The 15,859-nt window shown below is 38.0% G+C and overlaps 1 protein-coding gene across 2 annotated transcripts in view; it reads left to right on the forward strand.

The window, feature by feature from the left end:
* Zranb1 (zinc finger RANBP2-type containing 1) overlaps window positions 1-15,859 on the forward strand; it is a 53,392-nt gene that overhangs the window by 18,197 nt on the left and 19,336 nt on the right. The window lies entirely within an intron of this gene.

A 15,859-nucleotide genomic window follows, 5' to 3' on the forward strand; every position in this document is an offset into this window, starting at 1 on the left:
TCCCACCCCCAGTAGATTAGGTCTTTGGATTTTATTTAAACTATTTCTATGGGTTGCTTATTTTGACATTCACTGTTGTTTAGAAATATTTGAGTGATTTCTAAGGTTAAACTTGTTGTAGAACAATAGCTTATGCCCATCTCCCCACTTTCCTTACTATCCTCACTGTCCCTACTATCCTTCTGGATGTAGCCCCTTGAGTATGGAAGATTTATAGTACTCAAGAAATATAGTACTCAAGAGGTTTCTCAGGGCTGGAGACATGGCTCAGCACCAGAACACTTGTTGCTCTTACAGAGGACCTGAGTTTGGTTCCCAGTATCCGTTTCAGATAGCTCACAACCATCCATAACTCCACCTTCAGGGGATCCAGTGCCTCTGACTTTAATGGGCACCTGCACCCAGGTGTACATAATTTCTCTCTCTCTCACACACACACACACTCTCACACCTACATAAGATTTAAATAATAAAAATAAATCTTAAAAACAAAAGAAATCTGAAGTTTTAAAACCTTTTTCCTTTTTTAGTTTCATGTGCCTGGTTGCTTTGCCTGCATTTATGTCTGTGCACATGTGTGCAGTCTTTTGCACAGGCCAGAAGGGCAGTGGATTCCCTGGAACTGGAGATACAGAGGATTAAGAACTGCAGTGAATGTGCTAGGAATTAAACCCAGGTCCTCTGGAGAGCATCCAGTGCTCTTAACCTATCTCTTCAGCTCTGAAATCTGAAGGTTTTTTTGTTTTTAATTTATAATGTCAAAAAGTATGTCCCAGCAGTTTGAAGCTTAGTCCCAGCTTCTGGAGTTAAGTCATAGTAGCACTTGGCAACTGCTCTGGTTTTCTCCCCCATTGAACCATGAACCATCTTCTGTTGACTTTGTTGTCTTACTTTAACCCCCCTTTTTTGGGGGGAGTTCTTTACTACATTTTCCCTACTGAGGTCAAATTTATATTCTTAGCACCACTTAATGCATTCATAATGTTATATAATTGTCTTTGCTTAGCCCTACAACATTTTGTTATCTAAAGGAAACCTTTACCCATTAGGCAGTTAACGCCGTCTTCCTTCCACCCCTGTGCCACTAATCTCCTTTCTATTAAAAATATCACAAGAATGTGACTCCAAGAAGTTGAATTAGTATAATATTGACCTTCAGAATATGTCATTCATATTAATGAATTATATGACCTTTTGCGTTGACTGTGATTGTCTTAATTACTTGTATGCCATTGTAACACTTAAAATGACATTTGCTGTGGTAGTTTACTATATATAAATCACATTTGATGTGCTACCTGTATTTATTTTAATCATATGGTTAAAATACAAATAGTGTATATAAATTTACAGTCGGGAATGAACTAACTTTTCTACCCTTTTGGAAGGTTATAAAATTCTTTCAGGAAAGGGGCAAGGAGGAGACCAGGGAGGGTGTGTGGGGTTGGGGAGGGAATGAGGGAAGGGGATACAGCTGGGACACAGAGTTAACAAAATGTAACTAATAAGAAAAAGAAAATTAAAAAAAAATTCTTTCAGGAATCAAGGGTTTATAATAGTCTTAAGGCAGAGGATCCTAGGATAGGAAATGCTTTAACCTTTTTTTTTTTTTTCTCTGTGAGCACAAGGTCGACCAGTCAGCGTATTTGTCTTTATGGTTGCTAGTATTTTGTGTCTTTTTGACTATCCTTTCTTCTTCATGCCACCCTTTTGTTTTATTTTGCATATTCCTAATTCTTTTGGATTCCCATTCTGATTTCTGCATCTTAACAGCAATGAGTTCATTCTTAAATGATAGAGCAAAAAATATATGGCCAGTTTTGATTCAATTATAGGTTCCTTTGTGTTCAGGTGTTGTTTTGGTTCTTGTGTGTGGCTCTTGATAAGGTAGATTCTGTCTTTGCTATTAACTGAATAATGTTGTTAACCTTAAAGTCAAAAGTGGACCTGTGTCTGCTAGTTAGTAATATCCTGATTTGTAAATATCATTCAGCCATGTTAACTTTAAAAAGAATGCTTATTTACATTATGTTCAATTAATTAAAAAGATAAAACTACCTGAGCAGTAAGGCTAATAGAAAGGTGACATGTACTGAAAAGGACTACCTCCATCCCCTTTGCCTGTGTTATGTTTCCCAGATTTTATTAGATGTTGGTCCATTATGACTTATTGATGCTGTGCATCAGAAATCAGCTCTAGGCTGGGCTTGGTGACATGACCTTGTATCCTAGCACAAGAGACCAAGGCAGGTGGGTTTCTGTGTGCTCTGAATCAGCTAGGACTACACAGTGAGACTCTAAAAGGGTGTGTGTTTGTGTGTATGTGAAGCAGGGACACTGAACACAAAGTCGTATCCTGCATATAATTTGGGGGATGTTCTCATTTAACATTGGAAAAAAACCTCATGGTTAGGCCAGCTTTAAATTTAATCAAATAAGATTATTGAGAAAGCATCAGCAGTGTTGAGCAAACAAGTTTCTGTGGTTATTGGATGTAAATTTCACCTAAGTCATGTTATGTTGTGAGATGGCAGTGCCCAAGTGTGTTGTCAGTAGAAGTGTTAACCTGCAGGTGGTAGCTGGGATGGTAAAAGCAGAACTCTTTTGTCTTCTGCTCTTAGATAAGCATGTAGCTAGAGTATAGAGCAGAATACCGAATTAATGTACAGTTTTTGTTCTGGAGCTGTATTGAGACAGTTACCTTATGAAATTGTACTCCAATTTGAAACTTATGTTGTAAGACAAAAGGCTTCATACAATTCGTAATCAAATCTATGATTATAACACATGTACTTGAACCCTAAACTTATGTTATCTGTCTGCTAAAATCTTCCCTAGAATATCTGAATATTTCAAACTCTCCTCAGAGCCAGTGAGGGTTGGGATCTTCCTGAGTTTGTGCCCTTACTCTTTTTTTTTTTTTTTCTTTTTCTTTTTTTGAGTCAGAATCCAGCTTTGAAGTTCATCATCATATCTGGTTTTGTGTGGAGCTTTAGTCATGCTAATACTCAGCTGAACTATGCCCCCAGCCCTCAGTCTCCCATCTTGGGTCAAAGGCAATCCATGTTCTAGAAGCTTTTTGTTCACCCTTTAGTCCCCATACCATATTCTCTCTATCCTATTTCTTAATTTCTTTTTAAAGATTTGTTTTTATTTTTTATTTTATTGTTTTTTTTTCTTTTTTTTTTTTTCCTCTTTTCAAAACGGTCTCACTATGTAGTTCTGGCTGTCCTTGAACTCATAAACATCTATCTGCACTTGCCTTCCAAGCTATGGGATTAAAGGCATGTGTGGCTTATTTTTATTCTTAATTATGTGTCTGTGTATGGTATTTGCACAGGAGTGCAGGTGCTTTCAGAGGCCAGTGGTGTAAGTTGTACTGGAGCTGGAGTTACAGATGGTTGTGAGCTCCCAGCCTGGGTCCCGGAAACTGGACTTGGGTCTTCTACAAGAGCAGTATGAACTCTTAATTACTAAGCCATCACTCAAGCCTGCCTGCCTGCCTGCCTGCCTCCCTCCCTCCCTTTCTCCCTTCTTACCCCTCTCCTCCCTCCCCCCCTTCCCCCTTTCTGAGACAGGATTTCTCTGTGTAGCCTTGGCTGTCCTGGACTTGCTTTGTAGACTAGGCTGGCCTTGAACTCGCTGAGATCCCCTGTCTCTGCCTGGTGGTGGAATTAAAGGTGTGTGCCACTGTATATTTTTGAGACTAGGTTTCACTCAACCCAAGCTGGTTTTGAACTGACCATCTTCCTCGTCTATCTTCTGAGTGGTGGGAGTGCTGGTATAAGAGCCTGTAGACAGTCCCTTGGCTGATTACAATCTGCTCATGTGCGCCAGAGTAAGAGTAGCTTTTTCAAAGACTCTACAAGGTCATCTATGCACTCTGACCCCTGCCTCCATTGTTTACGTCGGGATTCATCTGCCGTCGTACTTGACTAATACAGTGCTGGGAACCGTTTCTCTTTCTTTTCTTTCATTCTCTCTGTTTTCTCCTTTCTCTTTTTTTTTTAGTAATAGAGATTGAACCCAGGGCTTTGTGTATGCTGAGCAGGTTTTCGTCCACTGAGCTATACCCAGTCATCTTTCTACTTCTGCTTTTGATCCCCAGAATGTTTTCCAAACCGTACTTGAACTCACTGTGTAGCCCAAGGAGGCTTTCCCTTACAATATTCCTGCCTTCAGAGTGTCTGTGCCACCACGCGTGGTAGCCACCTTGCCTCTGTCTGAATTTCAGTTTGCTAAATTACCTTCTTCAGGTCTTTTCTCAACTAATTTGTTGGTGCTGGGACTCAAATCCAAGGTCTTGAGCATGGTAGCTAAGTGTTTTGCCACTGAGCTAATAACATGGCCAGCCTCGAGTCTTTCTCAAATGTTGCCTTTTCAGGGAGGCCCTCTTGACTGATATATTTAAATTTTCATCCTTGTGCTGACATCACTGCTACCATTCTCTTTTTTCAGACATCACACTTGTCACTTTCTGATGCATTTATTCATCTTGTTTACTGTTTGAATTTCCTTTGAACTTCTGTGTGTCAGGAATTTTGTTTGTTCATAATTGTATCCTAGTGCCTAGAAGGGTTTGTCTTCAAAATTGTATGCATGTGTGAAAGTTTAGGTTATCTTTTTAAAATATAGAAAGGTATTAAAATGTGCTTTTTCTGTCAATTGCAAATATCTTATTGTATTTGATCTAGTAGCACCTCAATTTTTAGTTAAAAAATAATTCTGTGAAAAATCAATATCTGAGACATTTTCCATCTTGATGCCAATTGTATTTTTGCTCCCTTGCTGGAATCCTGTGTACTTGAGTCCAAACTGGCTTTCCAGATTGTGATTGTAGACATACAGCTTGATGACAGTAGATTTGCCAGAATATGTTTGTCCATTTGGTTTTACAAATACCCAGCCCATTAAAAAAAATAACAGTGTATAGTTTTTTGTTGTTGTTGTTGTTTTACATAGGGAAAAATGCTTCACAAGGAGATGGCTCAGTAAGTTGTTTCCTAAGCAGGAGGACCTGAGTTCAGATTCCAAGTACTCATGGAAAAAAACCCAAAAATCCTGGTGCTGTTAGTACTTTCCTGTAATCTCCAAGCTTGAAAGTAAAGATAAGAGGATTGTAGGTGCTTTCTGAGCCAGCCAACCTAGGAGAATAGGTCCCAGAAAATAAGAGTGTTAAGGGAAGAAGACACTCGATGCCAGTCTCTGGCCTTCACACATACAAATGAACACAAGCCCATCCTCACACATGTGCATATACATGCACATAATACATATAAATTAAAAAACACAGCTTGCTTTGGTATTAACTGTAGAGGGAAATGTAGTCAATCACGTGGACATTAAAAATTTAGTTTTGAAATCCATATCTAGTTAAATAAAAAAGATACTCATTTTGCATTAATGCAAACAAAATTAGGTTAAATTACACTGAAGAACGTCAGGCTAGTTAAAAAAAAAGTCAAAACCTATAGGCTAGTTTTTGAGAGACTAAAAATATTGTTAGTTGAGGTGGTATAAGGTTATATCAAGAAAATGACCATGTCAAAACAAAATAAAACTATTGTAGACACTCTGGGCTCATTAGTTCTTTTGAGATTAGGCTGTCTGTAGCTTAGACTGTCCTCAAATTCTGGACACCCCACTTTTAACTCTTGAGTACTGGGATTAGAGGAGTGAATCACACTGGGCTTCTCTATTTTAAGATAAAAAGCTTCATTGTTGTTAAGTCAAGAAATATGTAGTAATATAATATGTTAAAGCAGCAATGGGAAATGAATACTGTTGTTTTAATTTTATTTAAAATTTAAAAAGTAATTATTTTATGTGTATAAATGGTTTGCTTGTATGCATGTATGTGCACCATGTATGTACCTAGTGCCCGCAGAGGCCAGAAGATGACATTGGAGTTATGGATGGATGGCTGTGTGCTACTGTGTGGGCACTGGGAACTGATCCTGGGTGCTCAGGGAGCAGCAACTCTCTTAATTACTGAGCCATTTCTCTAGACCTCAGCTATTGGGGGTGGGAGAGTGAGGAACACTGACAGAAAGATTGTGTTTAGTCTATACCAGTTCTCAGGTGGTTTAGAGTTCTTTTGTTCCATGGTAGGAGACAGTATGCAAAGGCCGATTTGATGGGGAGGGTGAGGTGGGCTGCTGCTAGTCTTTTCTGCACAAAGGAGGTATAGATTTCTGTTTTGCTAGAGCACTGGATGGAAAGGATCAGTTTCTAGAACTTTTGAATAATGTTTGATGTCTGTGAATGTTAATTTTTTCAGTCTTGCCCTTTTTTGAAGGTAGTAAAATAAATATGCCTATATGAAGCTTATTATGTCTTAGGGTAGTCTGTGTCTTGCTGATAGCACTCAGATTATTTGCACTTAATGTTTTATGTGGCGCTTTTGTGTGCTGTTTGTTCTGTTTGCTTTGCTTGTGTTGGTTTTATTTCCAGGCAATACACTATATATACTTCAACAGTTTGGACAATTTGTTTTCTATTTTTAGAAATCTTCCCTTCTTAAGGGATTGCTTTGCAGTCATTATGTCATGTGTAGGCTCATGTGTCAGTTTTAGAAATCATCTCAATTTAGAGAGGAAGTTAATAAAACTGTCTATTACCTTAGTTTCAGTTATGGTTATTTCAGTGCTAAACTGTGAAATTTAATTATTTTATTCCTTTTTTTTTTTTAAGAGTCTCATGTACATGTCTAGGTCTGCAACCAACTGTCTGTGTAGTGGAGGGTGATTTTGAATTCCTGATCTTCATACTTTCTGATCCTCATACTTTCCTCAGATACTTTCTGAGTGCTGAGGTTACAGGCAGTGTGCCACTCTGCATGGTGAACTTTGTGATTTTTATATTCTTGCAAAATTGAGTATTCTACTGGAAGATTCTTTTCTGATTTACTGTTCTGTTTCTTAATATGATACTTAACATATGAATAAAGGCAGAGCCAGACAAAAAGACCTGGAATCTTACCGTCTTTGACATTTAAAACTGGACAACGCAGCCTTTTGAATGAAAATATTCTATTAAAGATTTTTAATTGGATCAAAAATATGTTCAGACTTATGTAGCAAATCTTTGGTAATGTATCCATAAAAGGAAAGCAAGCTTCTAGAGTGCTGGTAGTCCATCCTTTGTATGGCCTTGTGGTAGTCTTAATGTGGGATGTGTGGGTATAGCTATAGCAACTCAGCATATAGCTGGGTGTGATGATGCTCACCTTTAAACTCAGCACTGAGGAGGCAGAGGTAGGTGGATTTGTGGGAGTTCAGGTCTCTACCTAGTTTACATAGAGAGTTCCAGGCCAGCTAGGGCTATACATAGTGAGACCCTATCTCAAACACAAAAGCAACTCTTTATCTTTTGCTCTGTACACATTCTTGCTCATGAATTTACTTGTCTCAGGGAGTTTCCATTTACCACCATGAAAGAAGTAATTGTCTTCAGGTAGTTTTTGTCTTTTCTCTGAGGGGTTAAGGAGTTTCTCCTGTGATTTTGGAACTTTGCATGTAAAATAACATGTTAATGATTTATGAACTGAGTTCTCAGCAGTATAAAAGATCCTAGTTACAATAATAGGGAATGTATACATGAGTGGGTATGTCCAGCACCCCCTTCTTTCCCACTGTTAATTGATGCTGGACAGTTTATTTTGTTATTTGAATACTTCTTGATGCCAAAGGTTTCATAAAACAAGAAATAAACAAAACTTCTAGGAATGGACTATTGGAGGCAAATTGGTGTTTGGTGTTGGCAGACGTAGAACTCTAGTAGTTTTCTTTGGGGATGTTTGAGACAGAGTTTCTGGCTTTCAGAAATGATTGATTACATAGGCTTGCCAGCCAGCAGTTTGTACCTCCTATGCTGAGAAAGGAAATGTGGCTGGCTTGCCTGCCTGCCTTCCAGCCTGCCTGCCTTCCTTCTGCTGATGATTCTTGATTATATATATGTGATTATATACGCATCATTAAATTAGTAAAGAGCTTTATTTAAAAATGGACAGTGACTGGATGTAGTGGCACACATATGCTTGCTGTCTGAGCACTTGGGAATCTAGGGCAGGAAGATTGCCACAAATTTAAGGACAACTTGAGCTGCATAATGGACTATAAAAGGATGTACTTAGACTCTGTGTTTCAGTCTAAAACAAACAAAAAAAAAATGGAAGCATTATAAAAGTAAACTGTTGTAGGCAGAACACAAGCAGTGAGAGTTGGGGTCCTTTAAAAAAAAAGATAAAATCATTCCTTTTATTTTTTTTTCTCCTCATTCCCAGTCTTTCAGACAGCTAAATTCAGCATCAGCCTATTCTGAGAAATTTCACCATCTGTATGAAAGTTACAAGCAGAGCACAGGGATATATAGCCTTATCATGGATTTTCATTGTCTACTTTGTTAACATTTGGTGCTGTCTTCTCTCCCACTGGCCTGTTTCTCCTGAAACACTTGAATTAGCCAAAGATGTGTGGTACTTTACTCCTAATCTTTCTTTTAGTATGTATTTCCCAATGAGAAGGACATTTTCCCTAAAACTACAGGATATAATTTTACAGGAAATGGAGTACTAATACTAAAGTCCACATTTACCAGTTCCTTTGATTGCTTTGCCCCACCCTGTTAAATCAAGGCAGACTGACATTGTGTTTAGTTGTTTTGTCTGTTCACTGTTTAAGTGTAGAGCAGGACCAGTTTTTTTGTTTAGTTGTTTTTTTTTGTTTGTTTGTTTGGTTGGTGTTTTTTTGTGTCAAGGTTTCTCTGTGTAGCTCTGGCAGTCCTGGAACTCACTCTGTAGACCCCTTTGGTTAAACTCAGAGATAATAAATACTCTTTCATGACTTTAATTTTGTAAAAATTCCAGTTTTGTAGAATAACTCTGAATTTGAAATTTTAGGTTTTTCTTTTGTGTGTGTGTACGTGTTTGTTTGTTTGTTTGTTTGTTTGTTTGAGGCAGGGTTTCTCTGTGTAGCCCTGGCTGTCCTGGACTTGCTTTGCAGACCAGGCTGGCCTCAAACTCATAACAATCTGCCTGCTTCTGCCTCCCAGAGTGCTGGGATCACAGGTGTGTGCCACCATGCCCAGCTTGATTTTAGGTTTTTCTATGATTTAGACTCAGTGAGGTGTTGCTTTTAGGAGAGGAAGGAGGTGAAGTAATTTTAGCTTCTGATACCTCTATGCTTGTGTGTAATTGTTTTCTCTATATTTTAAGATTTATTTACTTTAGGAATGTGAGTGTTTTGCCTCCTTGTAGGTTTACAGCACATGTGTATAGTGCACAAGAAGGCCAGAACTGGACATTGGATCCCTGGAACTGGAATTACAAGTGGTTATTAGCTGCCATGTGGGTACTGGGAATTGAACCCCTGCCTGCTGAAAAAATAGTCTCTTAACCCCTGAGCCACCAGGCATGGTGGCTCATTCTTGTAATTCCAGCTCTTGGGCAGTAGAGGTAGGAAAATAAAAAGTTTAAGGTTTCCAGCTATGTAGTGAGTTGGGATACATGAGACCCTGTCTTCCAAAAAAAAAAAAAAAAGTTTTCATCTTTTAAGAACTAAATATATGGGCCAGGAAGATGGCTCAGTGGGTAAAAACACTCATTGCAGAAACCTGAGTTTGATCTCTGGAATCCATGTAAAGGTGGAATTCAGAGGTATAAACTACCTGATTATAGTTCTGTAATTGTTACTAGATCATTTAAAAGGTATTAGGGACTTATTGATTTCCTTAGTTCACTGAACCTTTTATTTTTTTAAAGATGTTTTAATGAACAGTGGAATTGAAAAAAGTTAGTCTTGATTATAATTAGATTTAAAAAACTATTTTCAGAGCCAGAGTGGTTAAAAACATTTGCTGAGGGCATTTGTTGCTTTTGCAGTGACCTGGGTTTAGTTTCCAACACTCACATTGCAGCTCACTACCGTCTGTAACTCGAGTTCCAGGGGCTTCAACATCTTCTTCTGGTATCCTCTGGCACCAGACATGAACAAAGTAAACATATATTCAGGAGTGCAGGCAAAACATTCATACACATAAAATACAAGTGAATAATTAAAAAGAATTTATTTTCAATTTCTGATTTCTCATTGATTATTTTTGAAAGATCGTTGTTCTGAGACACTGTTCTAAGAATAGAAATGGCAGGTCTGAGCTTGTTGCCATTGGTTATAATGTAAAAAATGCAAGTAGGAGGGGGTTTGTTTTGCTCAAATTATTTCTGTAGTTATGTCTGCTTGTGCCTGTTGGAAGGCACAGTTAAAAGTGTTGAGGGCCTTTAAATTAAAATTCAGCTTTTCATCTTGGAGAGATGGTTCAGTGGGTAAAAGTGCTTGCTGTGTGAGCATGAGGACCTGAGTTTAGATCTCAGCATATGGGGGCTTGGATAGCTCAATTGATAAGGCTCCTGAACCTAAATCTGAGTGTCCAGGGTTCAGTTCCCTGCTGCCTTTAAAGACAACCCCTGGAAGTTTAAGAGTGGCTCAGACTATAGCTCAGAATTCAAACAAAAGAGAGAATTAAGGTATAATTCACACATATAAAAAGCCAGGAGTGTCAATGAACATATAAACCATCTTCAGTATAACTCCAGGGTTATAGGCTTGCTGGCTTACTATCTTCAGGTTCAGTGAGAGACCTTGTCTCAAAGGAATAAGGGGGAGAGTGATAGAGCAGGACACTAAGGTACATTTTCTGCTGACTTCTGTAAAAGTCATACACAAACACATACTCAAAATATGCAGCTCATGTTTGAATATTAAAAGTTTCTTGCATATATTTGAGCCCAGGCTTATGATTAAACTATACCTAAGGATATATTTTAAAATGGCTACTGGGTGGGATAGTTTGTTAATATGCAAAATCAATTAAATAATTCAAGCCTTAGGTTTAAATGCCTAGACAATACAGCCAGCCACGCCTGCATCTTTCTACTGACCATCCTGTAGGACATTCTCAACACTACCACTTAAAACTAACTTTTCTCTTTAAGGGTTCCTGAAATTGTGCCTGCTGTCTCCAGGTCCACCCTCACCCCACAGCATAAACCATGCTGTGATGTTACACAGCTACCATAGAACTCCAGGGTAGTGTTGAGCTGGCCCTTGTGGGTTCAGGTAAGTCCTGGCTTTTTTTTTTACCATTTGGCATTTTTTTCAAAGTTAGTTACCATTATGATTTTATGTCATAAAGGAAAATAAGGCAAAACTTTGAAAACTGTGCCATATATGGGGGAAAAAATAAGTCTATTATCTAAACATGTAATGAGCCAGCTCCAGATGCTAACCAGTGGAGTTCCATAGTAGCTGTGAAGTCCCCATTGAGGCTGACCTATGATTTCAAAATATGTTAGGCTCCATTCTGGCCCACTTTATAGGACAGTGTGATGTGATGAACTGTTTAGTCCTGCTGTGGTTGCCTCTTAGAGATTTGATTTGGTAGCTAGTAATAGCCTGTATGCTTTTATTTGCTTAAAGTCTGTATAATTTAAGAAGTACATCAACAGTCTCCTTACCTCTAATTGCCAGTAATTAGCTAATTTTGAGTGTATGGTGATACTGTGGGTCAGTTTTAGGTTGCTGGTTGGTTTAAAGTCATAGTGCTTCCTGTTGTCTTTTTATTTGCATTTATAATAAGAATGAGGAGGGCAGGGCAGAACACACAGTGTAAGTTTGTTAAAGAATACTAAGGTGCTTCAGTTACTTTTGGATACATTATGAGTAGACAGAAGCCTAAAGAGCAGATATAAATAATAGATGTCTCTTCTTTTAGATTAGATCATGTCCCCTACTCCCAGCTTTCCAAAAACTTTTGTTCTATAAAGTCAGGTTTTTAACACTTCACATTTATTTATGCGTTTTCCTGCCTTCCAGTGCTTCTGTTTTCTGATGTTATAAGTTGCTAAAAATGTAAAGAGCTCAAGGATATCTTTGTGATTGTGATACCCTCCCCCTTCCTAAGCAGAAAAATGTAGCTAAAATTTGGTTATATGACACAAGCCAGGCCCATTTAAACATCAGACCTACAGTGAAAACTCATGTGAAGAAACTGAATGTGATCAGCAGTTCTTTTTTGAGCGTTATATAGTAAAATTTAATAAAAGTTGGATAGTTTCATGATGCTGTTCATGAACTTTGTAATAAGGTTACTAATCCTTATAGCTGGACATTTACCAGTTATTTAAGCTGTGAGCACTTATATATTCCTAAAGCATTAAGGTGTTAATTTATTTGTTTGTTTGTTGGTTCGTTTGTTTTTTTCAGGACAGGGTTTCTCTGTGTATCCTTGGCTGCCCTGGAACTCATTCTATAGACCAGGGTGGCCTCAAGCTCAGAGATCTGCCTGCCTCTGCCTCCCAAGTGCTGGGAAGGTGTCCATCACCGCCTGGCCTAGACAGTGTTATTAAAAAGAGGTATTTTGTTCCTGTTTGTGTGCTGGGAAGGTTGGAGTCTTATTCCTCTGCCCTCCTGCATCTGTCTCCAGTCTGTTTTGGGGAACAACAGCATAGTTCTGTTTGAGTGTAACAATGCCTGAGTGGGAGGCGAGAATTCAGTATTTTTGAGGATCAAATCAAATGAAAAATGTTACTGGTTCTCTATGTGATTCAGCTTTCTGAGATTTGAGACGTATAACATGGAGTTCAGCATTTGAAATTCTGTTTATAGTTTTTTGAAAGGATACTTTGAAGATAAGCAGGCAGTAATGTTGATTGTAGTCCTAGGTGTAGTTTGCATAGTTCAGTGTGCCAGTTGGTTTGATCTCCCCACCCCATGTGCCAGTGCTAATTTCAGAAGTCTTTCAGAAACATGAATGAGGAAATGAATTCTTAACGTCTGAGATCTCATCGATACAGTGATTTAACTCAAGAGTAAAGCACTAATTTAGAGGATCTTCCCTTCCAAACCAAGCAAAGCATTTAGCTTTAGATTACCTCATATTTGTGCTTTGGGGAAAAAAGTATTTGAACACACAGCATTTTTATACATGCCTACAAATCTGTACACACATACATAATTTTTTTTCTTTGTCTATTTAGGTAAATAGATCAATCTCTTGGGCTACTTTCAGAACTTGGAACATTTTATGTGTAATATGTATTTTATAAATACATAATAGTTTTAGATCTTAAGCTAACATCTATAAAAGGTACAGAGATGCATGCAGTGTTGGTTTTTCTTCCCATGCTGGGGGTCAAACCCAGTGCCTTTGGTTGCTAGATAAGTGCTCTTCACTGAATTACACTCCATCCCTAGTTCAGGCTTTGATAGGACTGAAAGTTGTCCCTGTAAAGAAACACTGTAGAGTAGGGTGTGGTGGCACATGCCTGTAGTTCCATTGCTTGGGAGACTGAGGTAGAGGAATTGCCTCAAGTTTGAGGTCATCCTTCAGTACATAGTGAGTTCTAGATTTGGGCTACATTGAGAGACCTATCAATCAAAATAAAATAAAACAAAATACCTACAAAAACAAGAGGAGATGGGGGTGAGTATACCTAGTTTTAAATAATACAAACTACATTAACTTATTTTTAGATTTTTTTTTGTATACTTGCACATAATTAGAAATGGAAAACTTACTTTATTTTTTATTTTTTTGGTTTATTTTGAGACAGGGTTTCTCTGTGTGGCTTTGACTATCCTGTATTTGCCTTGTAGTCTAGGCTGGTCTCAAACTCCCAGAGATCTACCTGTCCTCTGCCTCCCTGAGTGCTAGGACGACAGGTGTGTGCCACTGTGCCTGACTGAAATAGAAAAATCTTTAATGATAATTTTAATTCAAGTAGCACTACTTATGTCAGTTCTTAAATTTTGTGCTTCGGAAAGGTGTTATGTTGTCTCATGCTAACTCTACTACAGTTTTGTCCTAGTGAATTCTAGGGTTTTTCACAAGGATGATTCAAAGCCTTTATGTTTAAGGTGGATTAGGGTTGGTAATGTATTGACCCAAAATGCAAACTAAAATTTCTGTAAGAAGATATTTTTGTTGTTGTTGTTTTGTTTTTTGTTTTTTCAAGACAAGAGTTTCTCTGTGTAGCCCCGGCTGTACTGGAAATGGCTCTGTAACCAGCCTGACCTCAAACTCACAGGCATCCATCTCCCTCTGCTTTGCCAGTGCTGGGATTAAAGGCATGTGCCACCAACGCCTGGTGACATTCTTATTTAATAACATGAGGGATACAGTTGGTTGTTTTTGTGGTTTTGGGATTGAACCTAGGTCTTCATCTGTGCTAGTCCAAAGGTCTTCCATGGAGCAAGCTTTACTCCCAGCCCCAATATAGTGGGCCTTTATTTATATTTGGAATTGAAACTTGTATTGTTGTTACTTAGGCTCTTAGGCTCACAGGATCCTGTCTGAGATACCTAAGAACTTGTACTAAACAGTGTACAACATCATGTATGTTTTCTCATGAGCCCTAACCTGAAAAACATGTTGAGGTTTGGGTGGAGGATTTAGATTTGCAGAAAAGATCCATGGCTCTTAGAGTTTGAAAACTTTTAATGCTGACCTCCGTGCCCCACAGATGTAATTTAAAAGGATTTTTGGGAAGATAGGCATCATGTACTTACTATCTTTTGTGCTTTTTATATTGCTTAGTAGTACACAGAATGTCACAAACAATGAGTGTGAGAATTAAATAATCGATCTTAAAGTTTGGTTTCTTTAATAAAAAAAAGAATGTTGTGTTATACCAGGTATACAGAATATCTTTGTCTTAATTCTTAATTCAAAATAGCAATTAAAATGCCTTTTAAAAGCACCCTAAGGATAGTTTTAGTCAATCTGAGCATTTTACTCAGAAGACAGATTTTTTTACCCCCTCTGGTATAACTTAGAAAACATTGAAGAAATAGTTGGTCTGGTAATTTGTTTTACTACATTTATTGAAAGCTGATGTGCACTTTCATCCCTCAACAAGGCTGTGTATCATCCATATTGTTCAGTAAGTACTCTTTACTTAATATTAATTGCACTAAGGTTTGGGTAATACAATGGTTTAATGGGAATAGAAGGTTTATGACTTTGGGAAATGTTATTTATTTTATGTTTCTACTTCTAATTGTTTTGTTTTATTTTAACGTATTTACAGTTGTGTAGTATGTTTTCTATGTAGTATATATTTAACATCCTTCCTATCTCTTTTTTTTCCCCCCCTCACTGTATAGACGAGGTTGGCCTTACAGAGATCTGTCTGCCTCTGCTTCTCAAGTGATGGGATTAAAGATGTGCACTGCCCACGTTCTTTAGAAACATTTTCTCTCTAACACAGGGTAGCCTGAAATTCACTGTATAGTCCAGGCTTGTCAACACACGGCCCTTCTGCTTTTAACTCCCAAGTGGAGTGCTGCAATTATAGCTGTGAACCAGTACACCCAGCCATGATCAATTTGTAACATATATAAGAAAGTCTTGACTGTGGGAGATTCTGAATTCAAAATGCTGCCAGTTTTTACTTAACATGAAAGTTATTTTAGAGTTATACAGCACAATAGAAAGCTCAGTGTTTTTTAAATTCTGCTTTACAAATGTAGGGGAAAAGGGCAAAAACAGCCTTACACCAACATGAATCACATGTATATCTCTTTGGGTTTTGCTGTCAGAATCAATCTAAGACAACAAAGGCTCATTTTCTTCTGTGGAATCTAGTTTCTCAAACTAGGTTGTCCTTGTTCATTTTTAATCCACTTACAGTGTTGTAGTAGTTCGTCGAGGCCTGCAACAGCACGGAGCCTAGCTATGATGGTAAGGTACGTGCCAGACTAGGCAGTTGTAGCTCTGGTAAGGAATTTTGAAATGATAGGGAAAGACTAATCTTTCTTATTTTCTTTAGGACATAGAAATGATGTCCCAGGATCCAGGAAGT

The sequence above is a fragment of the Meriones unguiculatus genome, chromosome 1 (assembly GCF_030254825.1).
Source record: "Meriones unguiculatus strain TT.TT164.6M chromosome 1, Bangor_MerUng_6.1, whole genome shotgun sequence".
Taxonomy (NCBI): Eukaryota; Metazoa; Chordata; class Mammalia; order Rodentia; family Muridae; genus Meriones; species Meriones unguiculatus.